Here is a 15,247-nt window from a genome sequence, read left to right on the forward strand (position 1 = left end):
GTTGATGATGTCAGATTTGAAAGAGAGAGGGACAGTAACTGAAGAGACATTGACAATCTCAGCGAACATGGGGAAGTTGGGTGACCAGCAGTTTAGTGAGAATAGGGTCAATGGAACAGGAGGTGGGTCTCATGGACAAGATGAGCACTAAGGTGGCATGAGAGGAGATGGGGGAGAAACTGGAGAAAGATGTGGGTTCAGGGCTCGGACAAGAGGGATCTTTAGAGACAGTTTGTCCTGGTGGGCTCGTGGAAGGGAGGGAAGCAGCAGAGACAGCTGATCAGATTGTCTCAATCTTAGTGACAAAGAAGCTCCATGAGCTCCTCACACTTGTTGTTGGAGGTGAGGATGGAGAAGACAGGGGAGAGAGAGAGAGCCCTTCAAAAGGAACTAATTTGTCTGTTAAACACAGAGCTGATTTATTTGACTTTATTCAGAATATTAACAGCTATAACTGGGTTGCAGTTTATTAACATTAGTGGAAACAGATCCCAATCAACATGGTTCAGTCCAGGATGTGATTAACAGCAAAATCCATTCACTGTTGTCACTTGTGAACTCGCTGGTGTGTCAGCAGGTGGGATAACTGAGTAAATCCCTTCCCACACTCGGGGCAGGTGAACGGTCTCTCTCCGCTGTGAACTCGCTGGTGTGCAGTGAGTTGAGATGACCACCTGAACCCAGTCCCGCAGTGAGAGCACCTGATTGGTCTCTCGTCAGTGTGAACACATCGATGGGACATCAGTTCCCCGAAGCTTTTATAGCACATTATGCAGTCTGAGCATTTGAACGGTCTCTCCCCAGTGTGAATTCGCTAGTGTTTCAGCAGGTTAGTTGACTGAGTGAATCCCTCCCCACACACTGAGCAGGTGAATGGTCTCTCCCCAGTGTGAACTCGCTGGTGTGCCAGCAGGTCAGATGTCTGACTGAATCCTTTCCCACACGTGGAGCAGGTGAACGGTCTCTCCACAGTGTGAAGTCACTCATGTTTCAGCGAGTTGAATGGCTGAGTGAATCCCTTCCCACACACGGAGCAGGTAAATGGTTTCTCCCCAGTGTGAACTCGCCGGTGTGTCAGCAGATGGGATGAACAATTGAATCCTTTCCCACACATGGAGCAGGTGAATGGTCTCTCTCCGGTGTGACTGTGCCGATGAGTTTCCAGTTCAAACGGATATTTGAATCCCTTACCACAGTCCCCGCATTTCCATGGTTTCTCCCTGTTGTCCCTGCATTTATGTTTTGACAGAGCAGATGATCGGCTGAAGCCTCGTCCACACACAGAACACGTGTACGGTTTCTCCCCACTGTGAACGGTGCTTTTTCCTTCCATGTTCAAAATCTGATGATATTCAGGTTATGATAAATAGGGCGACTCCGTCAGATCCTGATGTGATATTTGGTTTCAGTTTCCCGACTTCAAATCCTCCCCTTCTAATACCCTGTGGAATTGATTTAAAACAGAAAAAAGGGAGTGAGAGAGAACCCACAAAAACACAAAGGCAGGTTGTGAAACTGAGCTGAATGAATCTGGGAATTTGTGGGGCCGGCACGAGGAAAAAGTGACCATGAAAACTGCTGGATTGTCATAAAAACCCAACTGGTTAACTAATGTCCTTCAGGGAAGGGAACCTGCCACCCAGTCTGGGCCAACACAAGACTCTGGTGTCAAAAATAAAACAAGTGTTAGGGGCAGCAGGAGACCACATGGCCCTTCGAGCCTGCTCCACCATTCAATACGATCGTGGCTGATCTTGGGCTTCATCTCCACTTTCCCGCCCACACCCCATATCCCTCGACTCCCTGAGAGTTCAAAAATCTCTCCATCACAGCCTGAAATATATTCAATGATGGAGCATCCACAACTCGCTGGTCTGGAGAATTCTATGTGACAGGAGGAGAAAAGGAGAGAGAGGGAAAGTCAGAGAGAGGAGTGAGAGGCAGGGGGTGAGGAGAGGTCTTTTCATAGACCTACAAATAGACCAGAACTTTGACAGAATCTCCCAAACCTTCAACCTCTACCCATGAGAAGGACCAGGGTAGCAGGTCTATGTGAACACCATCACCTCCAAGTTCCCCTCCAAGTCACACACCATCCTGACTTGTCTGACATCCAGTACTGGATGAACAGAAATTTCCTCCATTTAAATATTGGGAAGATTGAAGCCATTGTCTTCAGTCCCCACTACAAACTCCACTCCCGAGACACCGACTACATCCCTCTCCCTGACAACTGTCTGAGACTGAACCAGACTGTTCACAACCATGATGAAATATTTCACCCCAAGATGAGCTTCCAACCACATATCCACATCATCACCAAGACCGCCTATTTCCACCTCAGTAACATCGCCTGACTCCACCCCTTATTTTCAAATTCCTGTATGGCTGCTCCCTATTGCTGGAATCTCCTCCAGCATCACAACCCTCGGAGATATCTGCGCTCCTCTAATTTGGTCTACTCAGCGTTCTTGATTTCTATTGTTCCACATTCGTGCCCATTCTGTCACTTTCCAAGGCTCCAAGCTCTGGAATTCACTCCCTAAACCTCTCCCATTCTCTACCTCATTTTCCTCCTTTAATTTACTCTGTAAAACCCACTTCTTTGACCAAACGCTTGATCACCTGCCCTAATATCTCCTCATGTGGCTCAGTGCTTTGTAACATTTCTGTGAAATGTCTTGGAATATTGTCTTACATTAAAAGTGCTTTATAAATACAAATTGTTGTTGTTGACTTGGACATATATCACTTTTCCTTGATCATCACTGGGTGAATAACCTTTAACTCCTTACCTAACAGCATTGTGGGAGCACCTTCACCACACCGACTGCAGCGGTTCAAGAAGGTCAAACATCATCTTCTCCACAGTCAGCTGGGGACTGGCAATATTTGCTGGTATCTGTGGAGAGGGAAACAGAGTAAACATTTCAGGGTTCGCAGAATGATTTACAGGGAGTAAAAAAGCTGCAGAATTTGATGATAAATATAAGCTCAGAAGTGGAATAGAAATGGACTATAGGGCAAGAAAAACAATGCTTGACTATGAAAGATACTGTGGGAAGATAAAGCTGGGAAGCCAGCAGCACATGTTCGGGGGATGGGCAGCAGTGGAAACCTCATTGAGAGACGGTCAGCAGAAGTAACAATAAAATACTAAACATAACTCAAATAGATCCATTATTAGAGACAGAGGAAGGTGGACTATGGTAGAGAGGTGATCAGGGAGGGCAGAGATGAAACAAAGCAATGGATGGACATGGATTCAGATCCTCAGTAAAGGAGCCACACCAGTCCCAGAGACTTGGAACCTCTCACAGAAAACAGAGCACAGCACTAAAAGCTCTAAATTGTAGATGGATAGTAAAAAATACTCACCTCTGAAACAATTCACCATTTTCAAATTTAAACTCTCCTGCTGGATTCTGCAGCTGGAAAGATATCAGAAGCACCGGAGTCAGAGAAAAATCTCCCACTTGAGGAAATACCCGGGGAGCGGGGTGATGTGACAGTGTAATTGTTGATGTCTGATGATGTCACAGTGTAACTGTCGATGTGTGATGATGTCACACACACGGACACAGAATATCTGGGTCTGTGCAAACCAGTGATCACCACACATTATGAAGGATGTGAGGGTCCTTGAGAGGGGACAGAGGAGATTTATCAGAATGGGTCGAGGGATGAGGGGTTTTAATTGTAAGATTAAATTCAAGAAACTGAGGTTGTTTTCCAAGGAGTAAAGGAGCTTGAGGGGAGATTTGATAGAGGTGTACAGGATTATAAAGGTAGTTAAATAAAAGCTGTTCCCATTAGCTGATTATGAAAGGATTAAGGGACAGAGATTTAAGATTTTAGATAAGATCCACAATGTGAGGAAGAGATTTTTTACTCAGTAACTGAAAATGACATCAATGCTTACATTCAAAGGCTGGTGCTATTCAGGTCCTGGCGAATCAAGAGACTTTCAGATTTTGACATGATGTTTGGTTTCAGTTTCTCATCTCCATCAAGTATCTCTTGAGTTCCTCCTCTTCTAACATGTAAATGAAATTCAAAAAATCCATCACGGTCAATCCAGGATTGAAATTCAGAAAGAACAAACGTTTCTTTTGGTTTGAGTTTACTGTGTGTAAATCCTCCCCTTCCCACCTGTAAAAGGAGTTTCCAAAATCCATCCCTGTCAGTCCAGGATAGAAATACACAACATTGTCTCCTCCTGCTATCTGGACCAGGATGACCGCGCATGCGCCCTGCTGCACATTGCCCCCTAAAAAGATAGCGGCCGTTGCCCCGGGCCTGGCGAAGGGAGAAATCCAGAATTTTTCGGCCCGTTTTCTGCAAACACAAGACCAGTACCTTGTTATTTGGGGTCTGTGGCCTGCACTGTGTTTTAATGAAGCCTCCCTACCCACTCCGCTGGCTCCATTCCTCCTCACATACCCACTAACTCTGTTAGTTTGCTCCACTCCACATTCTCTCTACCGCTCTGAGCAGCTTCAGTCATAGACCAGCACTGCGCATGCTCATGGATCCAACCGCAATGCGCATGCCCCACCACACTCAGCACTGCGCATGCGAATGGCGCTGCTGTTGTGAAGATAGGGCACATTCTGCCCCGCAGCGAATGCTGGGTGGCCGCTCTGCCATTGAAAGATCACGTTGTAGAACAGAAACCTCTGTCCTGTAATCAGAATTCGATGGGTGCCATAGGGGCAAGACATAAAATTGTTGAATCAATGATACAGCAGCCAAATTGCTCCGGGGTCCACCGCAATTCTCACCTGGATGCAGAACAAACCCCAACAGTTAGATCTGAACTCAGTGTAGTCTCAGCAGAAGGGGTGAGCTAGTAACATTTCCCCCGTTACATGGAACATTTAAACCCTGTCTTGCCAGCATCTCTGCTCTGATTGTGGATCAAATCTTTTGAACTTTTAAAGTTGGAGTGTTAACGTGTAGGCAAACTGAATAGAGCCCTTTGCACATGTGAAGTATCTGAATGGTCTCCCACCAACAAGACTGTGTTGCTGTGTCAGTAAATGGGATGAGAGTGAATCCCTTTCCAATTTTAACTGGTGAACAATCTGTTTACAGTGTGAGTTTACCTACACATTTTCAGCTCAGATATGGATTTCGAAATCGACTGGTAATGGGTTCCACATTCTTAGCACTACATAAGAAAAAGGAACAGGAGTAGGCCATTCGGCCCCTCAAGCCTACTCCGCCATTTAATAAGATCATGGCTAACCTGATAATCACCTGAAATCTGTATCTCACCTATCATTGCTTCCCAAGGATATATCGACCTCTGCCTTAAAAATATTCAAAGACTTTGCTTCCACAGACTTTTCAGGAACGGAGTTCCAAAGTTTCACGACCCTCTGAGAGAGAAAAGAAATATCCTCATCTCCATTTCAAATGGGTGACCCCTTGTTTTTAAACAGCGATTCCGAGTTCTCGATTCTCTCACAAGAGGTAACATCCTCTCCAAATGCGCCCTGTCAAGTACCCTGAGGATCTTTCTGTTTCACTGATCGGGTAAAGTAAAGCAAAATACTGCAGATGCTGGTTATCCGAAATAAAAACAGAAAATGCTGGAATTCTCAGCAGATCTGGTAGTGACTGTGGAGAGAGAGACATGGTTTTCATTTCAGGTCTGTAACCTTTCATCAGAACTGCACTGCATCTGAAATGTTAATCATGCCTCTCAATCCAAAGATACTGCCAGATGTAGTAAGGGAACTCAAGAAGGAAATGAAAATCCCCTTTGAGGAATGGAATCCAATGCGAATGAAGGGTGAACTGCCTGACTGACCAGAGACAGTCAAGGCACCTTTCCCTTCTTTAAGACGCTGGAACAGTGACTCTAATGTTATCAGTGAAATTAACTGATCTGAGACATTGAAAGGATTCTCATTACCGCACATCAGGAATTCAAACCTAATATCGGCTTCGGGACTATCAGAATACTTGGTATCAGACAAGACAATGAAAGGCTCGAAGGGAGATGGCACCGGTTGTAGGAGAGCTGGTTCCCGGTGACATGAATGTGTCTGCAGTGGGTGGGATCAGACTGTTTCCATGTATCTGGAATGAATGTCCCACCCTTTATTTTGGAAGAGTAAAACTGATAGTGTGCGATAGCCATCTGGGTAGTGGCAATCTGAAGATTAGACTCACTGACACCCTGGTTGGGATACCTTGCCGGTTAGGTTTGTGTAAGTGTCTGTGGTGCAATTGGTCAGTGTGTTTCCCTGTTAACTGAAAGGTTGGTCTTTCAAGACCACCCAGGGGGTGAAGATTTTTACTGTTTCTCCCCCTCATCACCATTCATTGCCACACAGTCCCGGGTTGTCATTGGGTACTTGGGCTGGAAGATATCCCCAAACGGTGGCAGGTCTTTTGCTGTCCAGTGAGCTCCCACAAAAACAGCTTCTTTTTAAAACTACGTTTTCTGTCAAATACAATGAGAAAAGATTTGGACCCACTATGTATCTTCATCTAACCCATCAGAAATTCATGAAATTATTGGAATCACACGAACCCCTCAATTATTCTCTCTTCCTCAACTCCACAGTGAGTGAGACAGAGAAAAGCAGAAAAGCAGCAGTGTTCCGGCTCCACACTCTCCAATCACCTGCTGCCAGCAGAAAGCGGCGACTGCACCGTCAGTCAGCGGGTTACTGCCCATCCCTGGAACGCGAGATACTCCAACCAGGGCCAAACCTCCCAATACACCGAGCACAGGCTCAGGAAAACGCAGGTAGATTAAATCCCGGTCACTAAACCTCCGAACAGCATTTACAGAATACCCGAGTGAGTGAGTCACAAGTAAAAGTCACACCAACTTTCTAAACTTTTCACTGTAAAATTCCTTCATTTTATTGAAAAGCTGACTGTTGTGAATCTGAAAATGAGCACCATGGGATTTGTGTTACCGAGTGACTTGTTTTCCATTGTTTGCCCGCCAGGTTTGCAACTCAAATTTTGTTGGATATTGAAGCGATTCTGATTTCAAAATGAGAACACAAAGCAGCTAAATATTAAATCCAGGAGAAAATCCCGAGGAAAATCGATCACAGTATTTGGAAGGAGGTGCAGCTAAGAAGTGGAAGATGTGAATGATGTTATTGATGATTGAGGGGAATGCATTGCAACTTTGGGGCATTTGTAGGCCGATTACGTTTCACACTTTCAAATTCTGGTCAAGCTGAGGTATCAGGTAGAAAGCAGCAGGTGTAACCATGTGTATTGGGATACAAAACAGTTTTTCACGTTCCTAGCTAGCTTAGTCGGCAGAGCATGAGAATATTAATCTCTGAGTCATGGAATCGAGCCCCACGCTGGTGCTGTAATACTTTGAAAATCTGAATAAAAGTCGTACCGTCTGGAAACATTGACCCTTCCTCCAGCTGCTGAGTTTTTCCAGCATATGCTGCTTTTGTTTCAGATTTCCATCATTCACAGTAATTTGCTTTTATCTTTTTAATTTGAAATCTTGCTCGTTAAATAAAACACCAACTGATCACTGCGGCTCCTGTGAAACTTACAAGGCAGACATTCATCACTGAAAACAACTGACACACGTCAAATTCAAAGTGCTTTCATGTCGCATCTCTTTATGCTTCTGTCTCGCCCCCAGCTCCCTCTGCCCTTCCAGCTCCCAGGTCAATTAGCTGCTTCATGCAGACACGGTGAATTCGTTGGAATGGGTAAAACTCGTGGGTAAATAGACACCTGGATCTCATCTTCCTGATTCTCCCAGATACTGATTACAGGAATGTGCACAGTGCCGATTATCCACTGTCACTCTCCTCCCAGTTGTTCAGCTTTTTAATTGATTTTCACACTGGGTTTCAATGTGAAGAAAGCAGAGCTGTGATAAGCTTATACTGTTCAGCAGATGTACTGCAAGAAGATACATGACAGGCCGATGATAACAGTGCTCTTTGGACGTGGTGAGCTCCAGTGAAACTCTTTCAAGTTATCAACAGTCACAGATTGCAACTCTTTTGAGTACAATCACAGTCCTTGGTTTCCGGGAGTGGGATATGAACCCACAATCCCTCTGATTCAAAGGCGAGGGTGCTATGGACTGAGCCACAGCTGACACCTCATAAGCTCCAGTGAAGGATTGGCACCATTAATGTGTCGCTCAATTAGTCTCGTGACAAATTTCATGCTGGAAATGACAAGAAAACTCGCTGAATTTGTTCCGTGTTTAGGTTTCAAAAGAGCCGAATACAAGGTAAGAAAGTACATCTCGCTCGAGTGGGTTATAAAATGGCAAAATGACCCGTGCTGTTGCTATAAAATTATACAAAGTTACAGCACAGAAAGAGGCCATTCGGTCGGGCGTGCTGGTTTCAAAGAGCAGTTGTGATTGGTTGATCCATCAGGAGTGATATTTGTGCTGGTGCAAACAGTAGGCAGCAAAATTCGTACTTCTCCCACCCATATTTTGCCTCACACCAACATTTCTACAGTCAGTGCTTTGCAACTTTTCCTCTTCCTTCATTCCCTCTCCACTTGAACCAAGTGTGATGTTTTCCAGCTCTGAGGCAAAACTTAAACTCTCACTTCTCTGATTCTGGTGGAGCTTTTAAACGTTTCCAATCAATGAAAAATCAATGCTTATTCAAACAAATTCAATAACTCGACGTTCCTTGACCGGGAATTGAACCCAGGCCGCGGCGATAAGAGCGCCGAATCCTGACCACTAGACCACCAAGGGAACTGTTCCAGCACTTTTTGATTTGGCTTATCTGCGCTGCATTTACCTATTGTTTTTCAGTTCAGATCTCCTTCACCACAAAACTGCCTGTTTAGGTTCAAGATAAACGACTTCTTCAGCCAATGAAAACAACGGTTGCGGTGAGCTGGAACATGAAATTGAAAGTGAGGTGAAATAGCCCCACAAGCTGCTCATGTATAACTTTCAATTTCCAAAACCCTCCACCCTATTCGCTGTTGGTCCAATGGAAGCGCCAATTCCCAGTCACTGGACATCAGGGAAACTACCAACAAGGCTTGACATTTGGATTATGGAGGCAACTTATGACATTTTCTTTTTCATTCCCGATCTCCTTCACCAGAGACAACTTTCTCCGACTAATTGGTCGGTTTGGGTTGAACACAAGTGACTTTTCCCCAATGACAAGAACCATTGCTGATGGCTGGAACATGAAATCGGTACTTTCCTCCTTTAAGACAGTTCTGAAAGCCTCCCCCTTTGACCGAGCTTTTAGACATCTGACCGAATATGTGTCTCAGTGTCACACTTTGATATATAATGCTCCTGGGGAACGTCTTATGACGTTTCATTCGGTAAAAGGCGCTGTTGTTGTAGGCTATACATAGAAAGTTTCAGTTTTTTATCTTTTTACTTTTAAAATCTTGCTGCTTGAAATTAAAAAAAAACACCAACTAATTACTGCGGCTCCTGTGAAACTTACAAGGCTGTCATTCATCACTGAAAGCAACTGACACACATTTAATTCAAAACACTTTCACGTCGCATCTCATTCTGCTTCTGTCCCTGTTTGGCCTCCAGCTTCCTCTACCCGTCCAGCCCCCAGGTTAATTAGCTGCTTGATGCAGACACAGCCAGTTCGTGGGAATGGGTAAAACTCATTGGTAAAGAGACACCTGGATCTCATCTTCCTGGTTCTCCCAGATACTGATTACAGGAATGTGCCTAGTGCCAATTATCCACAGTCAGTCTCCTCCCAGTTGTTCAGCTTTGTAATTGATTTTCACACTGGGTTTCAATGTGTAGAAAGCAGAGCTGTGATAAGCTTTATATTGTTCAGCAGATGTACTGCAAGAAGATACATGACAGGCTGATGATAACAGTACTCTTTGGACGTGGTGAGCTCCAGTGAAGGATTGGCACCATTAATGTGTCGCTCAATTAGTCTCGTGACAAATCTCGTGCTGGAAATGACAAGAAAACTCACTGAATTTGTTCCTTGTTTAGGTTTCAAAAGAGCCAAATACAAGGTAAGAAAGCGCATCTCGCTCGAGTGGGTTATAAAATGGCAGAATGACCCGTGCTATTGGGAAATATAAAATTACAAAAAGTTACAGCACAGAAAGAGGCCATTAGGCCGGGCGTGCTGGTTTCAAAGAGCAGTAGTGATTGGTTGATCCTTCAGGAATGATATTTGTGTCAGTGCAAACAGTAGGCAGCAAATTTCGTACTTCTCCCACCCATATTTTGCCTCACACCAACATTTCTACAGTCAGTGCTTTGCACCCAACCCTTCTCCTCTCCTCTTCCTTCATTCCCTTGCCCCACTTGAACTAAGTGTGCTGTTTTCCAGCTCTGAGGCAAAACTTAAAACCACACTCCCCTGATTCTGGTGGAGTTTTAAACGTTTCCAATCAATGAAAACTCGTTCCAACAAATTGACATTCCCTGACCGGGAATCAAATGTGGGCCGCAGCGCTAAGAGCACCGCATCCTAACCATGAGACCACCAGGGAAGCTGCAACAATAATTTTCGATTTGGCTTATCTACGCTGCTTTTGCCTATTGTTTTTCAGTTCAGATCTCTTTCATCACAAAACTGCCTGTTTAGGTTCAAGATAAACGACTTTGTCAGCCAATGAAAACAACGGTTGCTGTGAGCTTTCTAAGCTTATGTGATCATTCTCACTCTTTCATTCCCAATTTGGTGGGAAGAATGAGGAGATACAGGATAAATTTCAGGGTTCCGGGGAAAAGGCCAGGTAATGGCCATGACAAGACGGGCAGAAAGATCGCTTTCTCTGCTGTAACCTTTACGATTTCATACAACTAATAATGGTATAGGAGCAACCTCTGTAGTCGTGGCCGAGTGGTTAAGGCGATGGATTAGAAATCCATTGGGGTTATCCCGCGCAGGTTCGAATCCTGCTGACTACGTTTCCTGTTATTTCTGACTTTAACTGAACACAGACAGAACTAATTATCGTTTGAATCGAGGAAAAGATATCCAAACACATCCGTGATTTCTTATGTCCATTCATTGTCAGCCTTCTGCAAATCTCCAGTCGGAAATGAAAAAAAAGAGCTAATTTGGTGACATGATTTCATCCTGGCATTTGCCTCTCCTTAAGCCCCTGTCACTCTCGGTGTATATCTCTGTTTGTTCTTGTGTGGGTCAATGTGGTTTAGTTCCCCGAGGAGGTGAACACATTTTTATGAGCACAAACTGTATTCACATTCGTGGTGCAACTTCACATTACAATGTTACATTGAAAAATATCAGGATGAAAGAGACAACAGGAGTCTGTCTTTTTCTATGTATGGAGTACAACAACAACTTATATTTATAAAGCTCCTTTTACCTCATGAAATGTCACAAGGCGTTCCCCAGGAGCATTGTATAACAAAGTGTGACACTGAGCCACATATTCGGTCAGATGACTAAAAGCTCGGTCAAAGGGGGAGGCTTTAAGAACTGTCTTAAAGGAGGAAAGTATCGATTTCATGTTCCAGCTCTCAGCAATGGTTTTTCTCATTGGCTGAAGATGTTACTTGTGTTCAAACGACATAGACCATTTGGTCAAAGAAACTTGTCCTTGGAAAAAGGGATCTGGAAAGGGAAAATGCCACAAGCAGCCTGAATGTGTCAAACTGCTGGGTTGGTGGTTAGAATGCGGTAATTTTATCAGTACAGCCTGCGTTCGATTCCTGGTTAGGGATTTGAAACTTATTCCTCCTGGGCGAGCTGATCAAATCAATGTGATTAATTTGCTGGTTGTAAATAACACTGTAAAGCTCTGCTAGAAATGATGGAGTAAGAGTGTAAGTTTCACATCAGAGCTGGAAATGTCACAAGGGCAAAACTCGGGAATAAACCCAGAGTCGGAGTGAGGGAGTGAAAATAAAAGAGAAGGACTGTGGTAGGTTGCAAAGCACTGACTATAGAGCTGGTGGTGCGAGGCAGAATATTATTCCTGTATTACCCATGTCACATGCAGCTCTAATTTCCTGATTTATCCCATGCCCAACATTACCACTTCAGTTTGGTGGCCTATAAACAATTCCCACCAATGTTTGCTGCCTCTTGTTGTTTCTTAGCTCCACCCAAACTAATTCCACATATTGATCCTTCAATCTAAGATCCTCTGTCACTAATGTGCCGATCTCGTTCCTTATTAACAGCGCAACCAGGCCTCGTTTTCCTTTTTTTCCATTCTTCCTAAAAGTATTCAGTCAACCAATCACACTGTTCTTTGAAAGCAGCACACAGGGCCGAATGGCCTCTTTCTTTGCTGTAACTTTCTGTCACTTTATTTTTCCTAATACCACGGTTAAGATGAACTTTCTTACCTTCCATATGATGCTTTGATTTCAAGACATTCAGCAAATTCAGCGAGTTTTCTTTTCATTTATGGCAGGGAATTTGGAACCAGACTCGTTGAGCGGCAACTAAATGTTCTCAATCGTCAGATGCAGCTCACCGAGTCCAAACAGGCACCGTGAGCATCAGCCTGTTATATACATTCTTGCTGTACATCTTCTGAGCTATAAGCTGATCACAGCTCCACTTTCTGCACATTGGAAGACATGGTGAAAATAAGCACAATTTCAAATCTTAACAAGGTGCATATTTGTGATTTTCTGTGTGTGTTAATGTCGTTCAGTTCCCCATTTTTACCACTCAAACATTGGCCATGTTAGTTATGTGGCTTCATGTTAAGGTGGTACAGGGAAAAAAAGAGCAGTTTTAAAACATTTCTCTCTTTTCTTTGAGTGGAGGCTGTTCAGCAACTAAACCTCCAGATGTTACTGGGTGATAATTGAAGTTTTCACATGACCTTATTAAGTAGCTGAGAACGCTCGAATGGCCAATTCCTGATCATATTTTTTAATATTCTAATTCAGTGTCAATGTTGGTGAAGACAATGTTTGTGTCTAATCTGAATGTGGTAGTGAGGCCGAGTGGGCTCAGCCGCTGGTTCAGGTTTCGATCTCGCTGGTGATTTGGGCTTCACTCTCACCGCTGCCAAACCTTCTGGTGGTTTGTTATTTGAGGCGCTTCCAAAAATTCTCCGTGGGGTGAAGGGGCAGCTGAGCTGTGCAGTGTTGTATTTCAGTTGGAAGAATGAGGAGAGACAGTGTAAATCCCAGGGTGACTGGGAAAAGGTGGGACAATGGCACGGACTGGAAGACCTTCTTTCACTGGAACTCCCTGTATTCATTCTATTGTTTTAAACAAACAACATGCAGCCTTTACCCAGTTGTCCTGGCCGAGTGGTTCAGGCGTTTTTCCACATGGTTCGAATCCTGCCAACTCCCCTTCTTCTCATTCCTGACTGACACAAACTGTCTGCAGAATAAATTATCAGTCAAATTAAAAAGAAAACCACCCAAACACCCCCGTATTTCTTACATTTGTTCATCTGAAAACATTCACCACATTTGGCCCCTGAAATGGAACAATAATTGACCAAGTTGGTGACATCCACACTTTCTGGGTGTTTGTCTCTCCTTCGGCCTCTGTCACTCTCGGTGTATGTGTTGGTGTGTGTTCCTCTGTGTGTGTCAATGTGGTTCAGTTCCCCGAGGTGGTGGACACATATTCACTTCATAAACTTGACTCGCATTAATTGTGCAGCTTCATATTAAAATGTCAAAGAGAAAAATATCAGGATGAAAGATGCAAGAGAGAGTTTGCAATGTTTGGAAGGAGGTGCAGCTAAGAAGTGGAAGATGTGAATGATGTTATTGGTGATTGAGAGGAATGTATTGTAACCTTGGGGCATTCGTAGGCCGATTACCTTCCACACTTTGAAATTCAGAACAAGCTGAGGCTCCAGGGAGGAAGCAACATTGATCTCCCTGAATTTTTGCATAGGGAACAATGGCTGTGCATTCCCGGCTAGTTTACCCGGTAAAGCGTGAGACTTAATCTCAGCATCGTGGCTTCAAGCCCCACTCTGGGCGCTGCCGTTTTTTTAAAACTTTGATGGGTGATCCCCAACTCCCCATCCCTCCAGCAGTGTCACCGCTCAAACTGAGTCTTTCTCCGTCCCGCTTTATTAATATCACAGCCGCTGGCTTCTGAGTGAAAACAGCCTCGGCTTCACTGGAAGTCAAAGAGCCTCATGCTTCGGATTTAATACTTTCACCACCACAGCCCAGGTTCAACTCCTGATCAGGAGCTAACTTTTTTCTTACCGCTGTGTGAACTGTCACAATGCACAGGAATTCCTCGTGTAAACTGTTAAAGCGAACCTGAAATTTAATGTAGGGAAGTGTGAAGTGATTCATATTGGTCTGAAGAATGAAGAGAGGCAACATCACATAAAGTGTACCATTCTGAAGGGGCTTCTGTGTTACAGAGCGAGTGGTTAGGATCTGGAATGCACGGCCTGAGAGTGTGAGGGAGACAGATTCAATCGCGGATTTCAAAAGAGAATTGGACAGAAAATTCAGGTCTCCGGGGAAAAGACGTGGGACCATAACATTATAACATGAAGTTGCGCGAATAATGTGAATGAAGTTTGTGATGGTAAAAAAGTGTTCATCCCCTCAGGGAACTGAGCCACATTGACACACACAGAGAAACACACACAGACACATGCACCGAGAGTGACAGAGGCCTCAGGATCCACAAACACCCAGAAAGTTAGGATGTCACCGGCTTCTCCAATTATTGTTCCATTTCAGACTGCAGATTTGGTGAATGCTTGCAGATGAACGGAAATGAAGAAATGCGGAGGAGAAGCAGGAGAAACACACAGGAGTGTTTGGAAAGTTTTTATTCCATTTCACCAACAATTAATTTAATTCTGGGTTCACCTAAAGTAAGGAGCAGCAGACAGCGAGAATTCAAACCTACATGGGGAGAGCCCAATAGATTTCGAACCCATTGTCTTAACCACTCATCCGCAATTACAGATCTCACATCAATTTCAATCTTGTTCATATGAAATCATAGAAAGGTTATAACAGAAAGAGGGAATTCGGCCCCACATATTCCTAGTCAGCCTGGAATTCATACTGCGTCTCCTTGTTCTTCCTGCCAAGATGAAGATCTTAATACATCGACAGCCGCGAGCCCATGCTTAGGTGAAGTGACTGAAAGAACAAATCAACTGAAATTTTGATTCGTACCCACGAAGAGAACAGAGCCCAAACAAAACACCTTAACCCAGCCGGCCACGCTCCCACTATCAAAGGTAAACTAACCATTGCCTTGGGTGGTAACAGCTCCAAAATAGAACACAACAAACAGGAGCAGGGATT

General features: G+C 44.2%; 1 long non-coding RNA gene, 2 other non-coding genes and 1 pseudogene across 5 annotated transcripts in view; 1 reads left to right on the forward strand and 3 right to left on the reverse strand.

The window, feature by feature from the left end:
• LOC144698296 (uncharacterized) overlaps window positions 1–15,247 on the reverse strand; it is an 869,665-nt gene that overhangs the window by 518,850 nt on the left and 335,568 nt on the right. The window lies entirely within an intron of this gene.
• The window catches only part of LOC144698261 (uncharacterized), a 79,154-nt pseudogene continuing 64,454 nt past the window's right edge, over window positions 548–15,247 (reverse strand). The window contains exons 4-5 of the transcript XR_013580476.1: window positions 792–1,145; window positions 548–626 (exon numbers count right to left, since the gene is read on the reverse strand). The product of XR_013580476.1 is annotated as an uncharacterized LOC144698261 (transcript). The remainder of the gene's footprint in view (window positions 627–791; window positions 1,146–15,247) is intronic.
• Window positions 8,666–8,738, reverse strand: trnak-cuu (transfer RNA lysine (anticodon CUU)). Its single transcript has one exon. It is a non-coding gene; the product is annotated as a tRNA-Lys (tRNA).
• Window positions 10,831–10,912, forward strand: trnas-aga (transfer RNA serine (anticodon AGA)). The gene has a single exon. It is a non-coding gene; the product is annotated as a tRNA-Ser (tRNA).

Source organism: Cetorhinus maximus, chromosome 23 (assembly GCF_964194155.1).
Source record: "Cetorhinus maximus chromosome 23, sCetMax3.hap1.1, whole genome shotgun sequence".
Lineage (NCBI taxonomy): Eukaryota > Metazoa > Chordata > Chondrichthyes > Lamniformes > Cetorhinidae > Cetorhinus > Cetorhinus maximus.